Raw genomic sequence first — 14,242 nt, 5'->3', positions numbered from 1 at the left:
CAATTCTCCCAACAGAGCTTTAAGCTGATTGGCAGGAAGGACAGAGGGATACTCCCACTGTAAATGCCTGATTGGTCAGATTGTAAAAATACATTCCCAGGCACCAGAATAGAAGCTTTACTTCCTGACATCAGAGGAAATTTGTCTTTTCCCATAGTCTTAGGCGACCCCTGTGAAACAGTCGTTTAACCCCCAAAGGGGTCCTGACCCCCAGGTTGAGAACCACTGGCTTAGAGAGAATTGTAAAGCACTGTAAAGTGGTATACAAGTCTAAGATCAAGTGCTATGGCTATTTACTTATATAAATATTAAATTTAAAGGAACTCAAACTTTATCTGGGCAAATAGATAAAGGTGCTGAAATACTAACACACTCACTTCAGATTGAAACACTGAGCAGGCCAGGAATCTCATCTTTTTTTAGGGAAGAGCTGAAAAAAATTAATCCCAGTAGCCTAGAAGAGAATACCATCCATTCCAGCTGCTCCTTCATTGAGCTTTAGCACTAATTTTATAAAACTGAGAATGTCTTCAAGTGAAATTATTTTCCACCAGAAAAATATCTTTGGGGGGAAATTTCCTAAGAACTTCCCCAATTCAGATGTGTTATCTTTTTCCAAATGTCTTCAGTATACAGGTAGTCTCTGATTTACAATCATAATGGAGCCTGCCTGACAAAATCATGATCTTCATAAAAAATGTTTTTTAAAAATGTTGTTAAGCAAACACTGCAGTCATTAAACGAACCAATGGTTTGCATAAGGAGCAGTTTTGTCGAAAATCGGAAGTAGCTTCCGGTTTTTAGCAAAACCATTGTAAAACACTGTCAGACTTTCTACTAAATCTGCACTTCTATTCTACTAGTTTTTCTCATCATTCCTATCACCCTTTTCCTCCCATGTTGACTGTATGACTGTAACTTGTTGATTATATCCTAAGATTTTTATTAATATTGCTTCTTCATTGCTTATTTGACCCCTATGACAATCATTAAGTGTTGTACCACATGATTCTTGACAAATGTCTCTTTTTCTTTTATGTACGCTGAGAGCATATGCACCAAGACAAATTCCTTGTGTGTCCAATCACACTTGGCCAATAAAATTCTATTCTATAGCCACAAAGCACTGCAAATAGCTATAAATGTGGCCTGGTGGCTGAGCACCCAAAATTCAGTCATGTGACTTTGAGGGGGGAACACCCCCCATTTGTTGGATCTTTGAGTCTGAGTACCGGTATATCCCTGTGGAAAGTCCAATGTAATTTCAAGTGTTTATAAGTCAAGCACTACCTTTACAACTCCAGGATTTTCTCTAAAACAATACAGAAGTGATGCCACAGGTGGCACTTAGAGCCTAATAATAATAATAATAACAATAATAATAATAATAATAATTATTATTATTATTATTATTTATTAGATTTGTATGCCGCCCCTCTCCGAAGACTCGGGGTAGCTCATAACAATAACAACAATACAATATAATACAAATTTAATATTAAAAAGAACAAGTTAAAACCCATTATCTTTGGAGAGGGGCGGCATACAAATCTAATAAATTATTATTGTTGTTGTTGTTGTTGTTGTTGTTATTATTATTATTATTATTATTATTATTATTATAATAAACAAAGCTACACAATCACACCATACATAAATGCTACAAGTCAGAAGGGGGGGATTAGTCCCGCCATGCCTGGCGACATAAATGAGTCTTTAACATCTTGCGGAAGGCGAGGGGGGTGGGGGCGGTTCTAATCTCCGGGGGGAGTTGATTCCAGAGGGCCGGGGCCACCACAGAGAAAGCTCTTCCCCTGGTTCCCGCCAGACGGCATTGTTTAGTCGACAGGACTCGGAGAAGGCCAGCTCTGTGGGACCTAATCGGCCGCTGGGACTCGTGCGGCAGAAGACGGTCCCATAGGTATTCTGGTCCCTATCTGAAGACACATGAGGCATTGTTCTGTCAGTTCCAGCGCACATTTGCGCGCAGACCAGCTGATTTTTGTCTGTTTTCGCTCTCTCCAGGCTTCTCAAAAGCCTCCTGAAGCTTGGGGACGGCAAAAAACGGCCCGACAGGCCAACTGAAAGTTCGAAGGCTTCAGTGAGTCCTGTGCGCATGCGCGGGAGGCAGTGTGGAGTTATGCGCATGCACGGGGAGGGCATTGTATTATAGGTATGGGCACGCATGCGTGCCCTTTTGGCATCCAAGCTAAAAAAAGCTTCACCACCACTGCAATAGGGAATCGTAACCCCGTCTGAAACATCAGTTTCAGATTCATGAAATACAAGATTTCCCCCTCACATTTCAGAGGACGAGCATTGATGCTGGGAGATTTTATTTTATTTTTATTTATTTATAGAAAAAGACCTCATGGTCCATCTAGTCTGCCCTTATACTAAGTGTATTTTTTGTATTTTATCTTAGGATGGATATATGTTTATCCCAGGCATGTTTAAATTCAGTTACTGTGGATTTACCAACCACATCTGCTGGAAGTTTGTTCCAAGGATCTACTACTCTTTCAGTAAAATAATATTTTCTCATTTTTCTTTTGATCTTTCCCCCAACTAACTTCAGATTGTGTCCCCTTGTTCTTGTGTTTATAAATTATCTTGGTTTCAAAAGAAAAACTATAATTGCTGTATGTAAGTGCAACGAAGATGGCCTGTTCATCTTTTTTTAAAAAAAATATTTATTTATAAAGAGCTGATAGATAAATTAGTGAAGATTGGACTTAATCCCTGGATAGTTCAGTGGATTTGCAGCTGGCTGAAGTGTTCACTTTCCTTTTAAAAACACTTCCCTCCTGAACCTTATTTAACTTCTGAATTTTGTCAATATCTTTTTGTAGGTGAGGTCTCCAGAACTGAACACAGTATTCCAAATGTGGTCTCACCAGCGCTCTATATAGCGGGATCACAATCTCCCTCTTCCTGCTTGTTATATCTCTAGCTATGCAGCCAAGCATCCTACTTGCTTTTCCTACTGCCCGACCACACTGCTCACCCATTTTGAAACTGTCAGAAATCACTACCCCTAAATCCTTCTCTTCTGAAGTTTTTGCTAACACAGAACTGCCAATGCAATACTCAGATTGAGGATTCCTTTTCCCCAAGTGCATTATTGTACATTTGGAAACATTAAAGTGCAGTTTCCATTGCTTTGACCATTTATCTAGTAAAGCTAAATCATTTACCATATTACAGACCCCTCCAGGAATATCAACCCTATTGCACACTTTAGAGTCATCGGCAAATAGGCAAACTTTCCCTACCAAACCTTCCCCTATGTCACTCACAAATATATTAAAAAGAATAGGACCCAGAACAGACCCTTGTGGCACACTGCTTGTAACCTGTCTCTGCTCAGAATACTCACCATTAACAATAACTCTCTGATGTCTATGCTTCAGCAAGCTGCAAATCCACTGAACTATCGAGGGATTAAGTCCAATCTTCACTAATTTATCTATCAGCTCTTTATAAATAAATATTTTTTTTAAAAAAAAGATGAACAGGCCATCTTTATTGCACTTACATGTCCAATTGTCTTTCCTTATCCCTTTTATCTTATATATTCTCTCCTCTATACATATTCTCTTCCTACCTACTTCTCTTCTTTTTACTTCCTATCTTTATATATATTACTTATTGCCTATTCTCTTTCATATGTATTGTATATTGGACAAAGAATAAAAAAATAAAAAAATAAAATAAATTATAGTTTTTCTTCTGAAACCAAGATAATTTATAAAGCCATTTTAAAACACATCAAAACACGACATTCCTCATCTATCCTCTTAGCATGCTGTTCCTCCAACCACAGTCTGAAATCAACTTTAAGAAGAGGGTCTAAAATGCATTTTAAAAGGCTGAGTTCCTCATTTCACTTCTTTCCAGTAGGGAATACGGTCACCAAATCCTTGTGACTCAGCTTCAAATACGCGAGGATTTGAAAATCACCACTAGTCAACAATCATATCTCTGGAGAAACAGATCTACACAGATGGAGCACAAACTTTTGCCAACAACTGGTTTAACAAGTTGAAAAATATCTCCAGTTTTTACATCTATGAGATCTTTATCCTTTGTACCATGAGTTTGGAGGAACTCCATTTTGTCAATGGCATTTTGTCAATTCACAATGGCACTGCAGGCAAGTTTTGAGAAGAAAGTGGAACTTATATTTCTAGCTGACACAGAGTTTCTAGCACCATAAACCAGGATTCCCATAAAGAGGTCTTTCACTTTGTCATATCAATTTAACACAATTTAATGTTTCATAGAAACATAGAAACAGAAGACTGACGGTAGAAAAAGACCTCATGGTCCATCTAGTCTGCCCTTATACTATTTCCGGTATTTTATCTTACAATGGATATATGTTTATCCCAGGCATGTTTAAATTCAGTTACTGTGGATTTACCAACCACGTCTGCTGGAAGTTTGTTCCAAGGATCTACTACTCTTTCAGTAAAATAATATTTTCTCACGTTGCTTTTGATCTTTCCCCCAACTAACTTCAGATTGTGCCCCCTTGTTCTTGTTCATATATTGCCTGACACTGCTTCTAATAGTTAAGGGGTTATATTGGGTAGAATTACATTGATATCCACCCCCAGCTACCGAAGCTCCTTAAGTTAGAAACGTAGAAGATTGATGGCAGAAAAGACCTCATAAACCTTCATAGTCTGCCCTTATACTATTTTCCTGTATTTTATCTTAGGATGGATATATGTTTATCCCAGGCATGCTTAAATTCAGTGGATTTACCAACTACGTCTGCTGGAAGTTTGTTCCAAGGATCTACTACTCTTTCAGTAAAATAATATTTTTTCACATTACTTCTAATTACTAACCTCAGATTGTGTCCCCTTGTTCTTGTGTTCACTTTCCTATTAAAAACACTTCCCTCCTGAACCTTATTTAACCCTTTAACATATTTAAATGTTTCAATCATGTCCCCCCTTTCCCTTCTGTCCTCCAGACTATACAGATTGAGTTCATGAAGTCTTTCCTGATACGTCTTATGCTTAAGACCTTCCAACATTCTTGTAGCCCGTCTTTGGACCCGTTCAATTTTATCCATATCTTTTTGTAGGTGAGGTCTCCAGAACTAAACACAGTTTTCCAAATGTGGTCTCACCAGCACTCTATACAGAGGGATCACAACCTCCCTCTTCCTGCTTGATATAGGTTCACTTATTAGCTCACCTGAACCTACTTCACAGGGTCGTTGTGGGGAAAAGTAGGAGCGAGCATACAATGGATGCTGCTTTGAGCTCCTGCTATGAAAGGCAGGTTACAAAACTACTAAATAAATTCCCAGGGATGAGACTTATCACTAGCTCAAAAACTCCACCCTGAGACACATATCTCTTCCTTTAAAAATCTACATTCACACACAAATACAGAGATTGACTTCCAGCTCACTCACCCCGAGTGAAAAATCCTCCAAGCTATTCCTCCATCTCCTCGGCCACCAAAACTCCAGTGTCAACAGGATTCAGGTTGCAAACAACAGGAAGTGTGTTTTCCCCACAACATGTCATTAAGCTTATGGAACTCCCTGCTGCAAGACTCAGTCATGATACACTAACTATGTGGCTATGTATCAATAACCACAAAATACTTTGGCTTTGACGATCTGGAGACAGGAGGTTGCTCAATTCCAAATAACAAGTGACAGAAAAAGACTAGAGCAGTGATGGTGAAACTTTTTTTACCCTTGGAGGCTGAAAGCGCGCATATGTGCCCACATCCATGGTCATGTGTGTACCCCCCCTGCTTCCTGACCTCCAGTGGGCCCACTAGTCCCATTTTTCATCCTCCCCAGGCTCCAGAGGCTTTCCTGGACCCTGGGGATGGCGAAAAAGGCTTCTCCCATCCTCCTGGAGGCCCTCCGAAGGCCAAAAATGCCCTCGCAGAACCTCCATGTGAGCCGAAAAACAGCTGGCTGGCATGCACATGTGCGCTGGAACTGAGCTAGGGCAATGGCTTGCATGCTGGTAGACATGGTTTAGTTTGCCACCTGTGGCACGCGTGCCATAGGTTTGCCATTACCGGGCTAGGGACTCCTTGGCAGTTATTACAGCTCTATAAAACCACCCTGTTTAAACCCCAAAACAGCCAATAAGGACAAATACACAAACATTAGACTTAATGGTTGTGTGGAAGCACATTTTCTATAAAGCCCTTCATGGCATCGGACCAGAATATCTCCGGGACCGCCTTCTGCCGCACGAATCCCAGCGACCGGTTAGGTCCCACAGAGTTGGCCTTCTCCGGGTCCCGCCAACTAAACAATGTCGTTTGGCGGGACCCAGGAGAAGAGCCTTCTCTGTGGCGGCCCCGACCCTCTGGAACCAGCTCCCCCCAGAGATTAGAACTGCCCCCACCCTCCTTGCCTTTCGTAACGTTCTTAAGACCCACCTCTGCCGTCAGGCATGGGGGAACTGAGACATCTCCCCCGGGCCTATACAGTTTATACATGGTATGTTTGTGTGTATGTTTGCTTTTAACAATGGGTTTTTTAGTGTTTTTTTAATTTATTAGATTTGTTCTTACATTGTCTTTGTTATTGTTGTGAGCCGCCCCGAGTCTACGGAGAGGGGCGGCATACAAATCTAATAAATAAATAAATAAATAAATAAATAAATGAATAAATAAATAAAATAATAATAAAAATAAACAAAAAAATAAAAATAAAAATAAAATAAAATAAAATAAAATAAAAAAATAAATAAATTTTCACATCTGATGGTTGGCTTTATTTATACAATTATTACTGGCTCATCCCCGATCAGCCGGTTGTGAGAAATAATTAATACAAGGAGCAGCAGAGCTAATTGCTCAAGAGCAAAATAAAACCTGCTGGACAGGCCCTGCATTTTTTTCGCAGGCAAAGGAGGGGAAAAAAACAAGATAGATGGGTAAAGTTGCCTTTCATTTGTGAGGAGCATCGTTTTCCAGGAAAGGACAAAACATTTTAATCCAGCATAGGATTTAGCTGTAGATATCATATGGACTAGCAACTTGCAAAATAGTTTTGAAAGGCAGGATAATGTCCCCTGATTTTAAGGATTCTTTGAGGGCCAAAACAAAAGCATTGGAAATTATCACATTACCATCAAACTACAGTCAAGAAAATTATTCAGTTAAATCAAGCTTTCTGTCCATGGGGAACCTTACAAAATGGCTTCATCTAGACAATGTGTTCCCTCGCTTTTCTTTATCTTGTTGGCCTTCATATGTGTTGGAACTTAGTTCCTCATTGTGGTCAAGGGTTATGAAGGATGGCAGATAAAATGCAGACAAATTGTTTGGACAACAGCCAGACTTATCTCAACGGGCCCTTGACTATGAAATCCACTGCATATAAAATTAATCATCACAGAAGTATTAAAAAGAATGAATATGATCACTACTCCCCCCCCCATCTACCCTAATTCCCCCCAAATAAGACATCCCCTGGTAAAAAGCCCAATCGGGCTTTTGAGCACATGGCGATAAGGCCAAGCGCTTATTTCAGAGTTCGAAAAAATATAAGACAGGGTCTTATTTTGGGGGAAACATGGTATATACCGGTAATAATTCTTTCCTTCTTTCACATTAAGTTAGAACTGAAGAAGCTTCTTGGATGAGAAGCAAAATGTTTTCAAAAAGGAAAAAAAAAAGTCCAGTTGCCTTTGGAAAAGCTCCCTTGGGACAACCTAGATAATTGAGAATAGAATAGAATAGAATTCTTTCTTGGCCAAGTGTGACACTAGGAATTTGTCTTGGGTGCATTTGCTCTCAGTGTACATAAAAGAAAAAGACACATTTGTCAAGAATCATGTGATACAACACTTAATGATTGTCATAGGGGTCAAATAATTTCAATTTGTGGTCTCTGCACCTCTGGGACTATAGTTGTAAATTTTAAACAAAGAGGCCAATTTCACTAACTCGCCTTCTATTGTACCAATTAGCACTTCGCATACTCTCACTGGCTCAGCTACATTTGACCTTGTCATTTAATATGATCTTATTTTTTAAAAATCCTATATTCATACTTACGTATTACCACAAAGAAAACAATGAGTTAGATCCAGCTGCAGATTGACCGTGGGGTAAGAGGTACAAGAGATAGTGAAAATGTCTGGAGGATAAGCCATAGCGATTGATTTGGAAGAAATTTGAAAATTAAAGGTGAACACAGCAAGACCTGAGCTGCCTTCCCTCTATAAATACTGGTGGGTGGGTGTGGAGTGCTGGCTCTGCAGCTGCAGGCAGCACTCCACACCCACCCACCAGTATTTATAGAGGGAAGGCAGCTCAGGTCTCACTGTGTTCGCCCTAGCACAAGGACAAAAGCACCAACCTGAGGATGACGAGTGGGACCTCGTCAGAACGTCACCAGAAATCTTTGAAACTTACACGGGAAGAAACTCGAATATGCCAAGACCTTCGTACCTATACCCGTGAAAATCTAAGAAAACACACACACACACACACACACACACAGATATATATAAATAAATATGAGTGATTTTTTTTTTGTCGAATCTATAGAGCCTATAGATCTATAATAGTCTCACTTCCTTTTCATTATCAGCAAAAATACGTTACACACACACATACATACTACTCAAAAAATAAAGTGAATACTCAAATAGCACATGTCAGATCTGAATGAGTAAAACATTCTCATTGAATACTGTACTTTGTTCTGTACAAAGTTGAATGTGCTGACAACATGTGAAATTGAATGTCAATCAGTATTGCTTCCTAAGTGGGCAGTTTGATTTCACAGAAGTTTGATTTACTTGGAGTTATATTGTGTTGTTAAAGTGTTCCCTTTATTTTTTTGAGCTGTGTATGTGTGTGTGGATAGATAGGTAGGTAGATAGATGATAGATAGATAGATAGATAGATAGATAGATAGATAGATAGATAGATGGATGATAGGTAGGTAGGTAGGTAGGTAGGTAGATAGATAGATAGATAGATAGATAGATAGATAGATAGATAGATAGATCGGATGATAGATAGATAGATAGATAGATAGATAGATAGATAGATAGATAGATAGATGATAGGTAGGTAGATAGATAGATAGATAGATAGATAGATAGATAGATAGATCGGATGATAGATAGATAGATAGATAGATAGATAGATAGATAGAAGACAGACAGACAGACAGACAGACAGACAGACAGATAGATCGGATTATATATATATATATATATATAGATAGATAGATAGATAGATAGATAGATAGATAGATAGATAGATAGATAGATAAATAGATGGGTGGATAAGAGAAAAGGTATAAGTTTAAGAGTAACACCAATGTGGTATGAAGGTCGGTTTTGAATTGCTCTCCTGTTAACTATAAAATGGATTAGAGGTACTCAGGGAAGGATAAGGAGAGGAAGGGGCAGTAGAAGAAGGGGAGAGAAGGAGGAGGGATGTAGGAAAGAGGGAGAAAGAAGATAGAGGGAAGAGAGGAAGGAGAGTAGTATGAAATATAGAGGGAAAATAGGAGATAAAAGTACAAAAAGTGCAAATTCTAGATATTTCCTTATGGCACTTTTGGATAGAAATGTATAATTATGTATGTTTTGATACTAGGTATAGGTATGGTATGGATGTTTATGTAAAGATGGTGAAAAAATAAAAAATATATCTAAAAAACCCCTAGAAGTTTGGTTGCACCTTATCTAACTTGCACCTTTTATTAAAAATATTGGCTTTCATGACCTATAAGTGAGCTGAGGCTCATAACAGAGGATGCCTTTTAATACAATTTATGAGTCAGAAAAAGTGCTATCTGGCTGATTACTATTATTATTATTATTATTATTATTATTATTATTATTATTATTATTATTATTTGTATGCCCTCCCCCTCTCCAAGGACTCAGAGCAGCTCACAACAAGAAACAGTACAAATCCAATACTTAAAACAATTTAAAACTCTGAATATAAAAACAATCATACATCTCATGCAGACCATACATAAAGCGGAAACGGCCCAGGGGAATCAATTTCCCCATGCCTGAGGACAGAGATGGGTTTTGAGGAGTTTGCAAAAGTCAATTATTATTATTATTATTATTATTATTATTATTATTATTATTATTTAGATTTGTATGCCGCCCCTCTTGTTGTTGTTGTTGTTGTTGTTGTTGTTACTATTATTATTATCATCATCACTATATTATTATTATTATTACTATTATTATTATTATTACTATTATTATTATTATTTGCCAAAACAACTAAGAATTTATTTTATCTTCAAATGTGAGGAGACTGACCTTTGCAGGGAGTAGCTACACCAACCTTTGTAACTTTTTGTCCCACTCCAACCAGCTACACCACAACGCTTGTGTTTGTTTGTCTTAACTATCAATGTAAGGAGGAGGGAGCAAAGGCAGGCTCTTTCGTGGCAAAGAAAAGAAAAAGCTAAGAACATCAGTATGAATTTTAAAAAAAGAAAGAAAGAAAAACTTCCGGGTGGGGGCATAGCAGAGAGCAAACAACACAGAGTTGGCCATAAATAACAACCCACCCCCTGGGGTCAGATTTTAACCTGATAACCCAAAGGAGGAAAAAGTTAAAATTATGCATGCTCCCAGATGTTCCTTTCTTCTTCTCTGCCTGTCTCCAAAATGCATAGAAAGATGGTTAAAGATGGTTTCAACTTAATAAAATCAGCCTTACCCGCCCCCCCCCTCTGAAATGACTTGAAAGTTTAAAACTGGGAGGGAGAGAAAGAAAACAAGACCAGTCTTTAGAGTTTGCAAAATCTAAGCAGCTGCCAGTGTCGCTTGGCACCTCCACCCAAGCTCTGCATTAATTCTCATGTTCTTATAACATTTCTCTCTCTTTCTCTCTCTCTCTCTGCCCCCCCCCTTCAATACACTCACCTGGACTCAGGAATTATCCAGTTTCAGTCCCGCCCTCTCAGTTCCCCAGAGTGCCTCCAGTTGCTCACAGGAAATCAATGCTATTGGCCTTCCCAGCTGTTACTCAAAAGACTGAAAGCCACAGCCTCCCCATTCCTTCTGCCACCTACGCCTATTAAAGGGACAGGAACAGGCGCAGAGTAAAAACTAGCACATTCTAGGGAAAAGTTCATGGTTTTATCGGAATCCTACCTTGGTCAGATGCAAGCAGGAGAAGAAGTTGGGGGAAATGTGCTAAAGCATTGCTACTTTTAAGCTCCAGGTTCAATGTTTTGTTTGTTTGTTAATTTTTTATTATTATTATTCAGCTGGGATTTGTAATATATACTGCTTAAAAAAATAAAGGGAACACTTAAAAAGCACAACATAACTCCAAGTAATTCAAACTTCTGTGAAATCAAACTGTCCACTTAGGAAGCAACACTGATTGACAATCAATTTCACATGTTGTCAGCACATTCAACTTTGTACAGAACAAAGTATTCAATGAGAATATTTCATTCAATTCAATTCATTAGATTTGTATGCTGCACTTCTCCAAAAATTCATTCAGATCTAGGATGTGTTCTTTGAGTGTTTCCTTTATTTGTTTGAGCAGTGTATATATTTTTTTTGTTTCTGATCTAAATGCTCTTTTGTTTTATTTACAAAGGTGTTTATCGTCATCACTTCAGAAGCCACTATGACTAAATTATCCGGAAAAGGAGGACAGAAAAAACACTGAATTATTTTAAAATCAGTCAGAGCCACTCAACTTACAGTTTTAAGAGTTTTAGAAAATGGAAAGGGGAAAGGACAACAAAGGGCAGGGATGGGTATGTTTTTCAGTTGCAGCTTTAGGTCTTATGAAAACTACATGAACTGTAGGAATGTACAACTTATTTATTAAATTTGCATAGTCACCCGTCTCACATGGAGGCTAAAACATATGGAAAATGGTTGCAGGATTTGAGTATGACTAATGAAAAGAAGGAACAGGAATGACATGATAACATCTCTGGCGGGCCCGGGACAGGGGCTTGCCCTCTGTCCTGGTGCTTCTTGACCTCTCAGAGGCTTTCGATACCATCGACCATGGTATCCTTCTGCACCGGCTGGAGGGGTTGGGAGTGGGAGGCACTGTTCTTCAGTGGTTCTCCTCCTACCTCTCCGGTCGGTCGCAGTCGGTGTTAGTGGGGGGTCAGAGTTCAATCTCTAGGTCTCTCCCTTGTGGGGTGCCTCAAGGGTCGGTTCTCTCCCCCCTGCTATTTAATGAAACTGCTGGGTGAGATCATCCAAGGGCATGGGGTGAGGTATCATCAATACACGATGATACCCAGTTATACATCTCCACCCCGTGTCCAGTCAACGAAGCAGTGGAAGTGATGTGCCGGTGTCTGGAGGCTGTTGGGGCCTGGATGGGTGTCAACAAACTCAAACTCAACCCAGACAAGACGGAGTGGCTGTGGGTTTTGCCTCCCAAGGACAATTCCATCTGTCCATCCATTACCCTGGGAGAGGGGGAACTACTGACCCCCTCAGAGAGGGTTCGCAACTTGGGTGTCCTCCTCGATCCGCAGCTGACATTGGAACATCATCTTTCGGTTGTGGCGAGGAGGGCGTTTGCCCAGGTTCGCCTGGTGCACCAGTTGCGGCCCGATTTGGACAGGGAGTCATTGCTCACAGTCACTCATGCCCTCATCACCTCGAGGTTCAATTACTGCAACGCTCTCTACGTGGGGCTACCTTTGAAAAGTGTTCGGAAACTTCACATCGTGCAGAACGCAGCCGCAAGAGCCATCGTGGGGCTTCCTAGATTCGCCCAAGTTTCTGCAACACTCCGCGGCTTGCATTGTCCCGCCAACCAGATGATATATGAATCTGTTGTCAACTTTTAATCATGGGGATTTTAATCTGTAGATTTTATTTAGATTTCTATATGTTGTGAGCTGCCCTGAGTCTCAGGAGGACCACATAGAAATCAAATCAAATCAAATCAATCAATCAATCAACTAACCAACATTGTTTGGCAGATGGGACCTGGAGAAGGCCAACTCTATGGGCCCTTACTGGCCGCAGCAAAGTATGACGGAGAAGGCTTTAATAATTAACTTTCAAAACAATGGGGAAAATCTCATGCACAATGAAAAACATGATAAATCACATAATTCCAAATTAGACTCTAAGCATTAATCTCCAGCAACTCAATCCTTATTTTAAATTGCTATCAATGACCCACAATGGAGTCTTCCCAGAGATATCTTACTTTCAAGGATTGAAAGAGAGGGGAGATTGTTTTCATGCCTTTTAGGGAATTATACTTGACAAGATTAACTTCTGGCCTGCTCTTGAAAAGAAACATTTTAGAATCTAGCCAGTCTTCCAGAATACACCCACAGGATTAGTCAACATAAAGTTAAGAGTTAATGAATGTCCAATTGTCCAACTCTATGACTATCCTCACTGTGCAAATTTAGGAATACATACATGACTTCGTTGGCCCAAAACAAGCATTTAGAAATGATCAAATACTGTCAAATAGTAACTTTATTCGCATGTCACAAAACTGTAGTGATTACTGTCATAATAGAAAAGGGGGACTTTTTATTATATACAGTATATATTTCCTCACTATATTTATTTATTGCAAGCATTTTTACTCTTCAATATTTCTAGGATACACTTCAGTGATATTCCTAGGAAAGGGTTGCAAAATTGGATTTTTACATTCTGTTTTTTTGTCACTGTTGTTAGCCACCCCGAGTCCACAGAGAGGGGCGACATACAAATCCAATAAATAAATGAATGAATGAATGAATGAATGAATGAATGAATGAATGAATGAATAAAAAATAAATAAAAAATAAATAAATAAATAAATAAAAAATAAATAAAAAATAAATAAATAAATAAATAAATAAAAATAATAATAATAAAAGTTGAATGAAAGCACATACACCAAACCAACCCCCTCCCAAACTTCTCCAAACCTAGGATTTTTAATATTGGCATAATATTACCAGTGAAATAAACGTTACATTTCAAAAACTCAGAAAAATGAACAGACTCCTTACTGCAAAGGCAAATGAATTAGGAGAACATTCCAGAACTAGGAATCGTCAGTAAGGCTCTTTTTAAAGGAGATAGTGAAAGGAGAGTTTGTTGAAGACTAGAGGTAATAAATGATGACAGGGAAGCTGGATTTACACATGTGTGTGACACTTCTGTCACAAATGCAGTTTGATTGTGCATATGGCTTAATGTCCTGTTACCCAAACCTGATGATCACAAATGAAGGGCAATAT

At 39.0% G+C, this 14,242-nt stretch overlaps 1 protein-coding gene across 3 annotated transcripts in view; it reads right to left on the bottom strand.

Annotated features, from left to right (window-relative positions):
* FKBP8 (FKBP prolyl isomerase 8) overlaps positions 1-14,242 on the bottom strand; it is a 41,734-nt gene that overhangs the window by 26,136 nt on the left and 1,356 nt on the right. The window contains exon 1 of one of the 3 annotated variants that reach the window (XM_070746488.1): positions 10,920-11,050. The exons of 1 other annotated variant lie outside the window; for it this stretch is intronic. The gene's annotated coding sequence lies outside the window, so the exon portion shown is untranslated. One more of the 3 variants, XM_070746497.1, reaches the window with a different exon arrangement.

This window comes from Erythrolamprus reginae, chromosome 1, assembly GCF_031021105.1.
Source record: "Erythrolamprus reginae isolate rEryReg1 chromosome 1, rEryReg1.hap1, whole genome shotgun sequence".
Classification (NCBI taxonomy): Eukaryota; Metazoa; Chordata; class Lepidosauria; order Squamata; family Dipsadidae; genus Erythrolamprus; species Erythrolamprus reginae.
The sequence above is the reverse complement of the archived record's forward strand: the minus strand, read 5'-3'. Positions and strand labels throughout refer to the sequence as shown.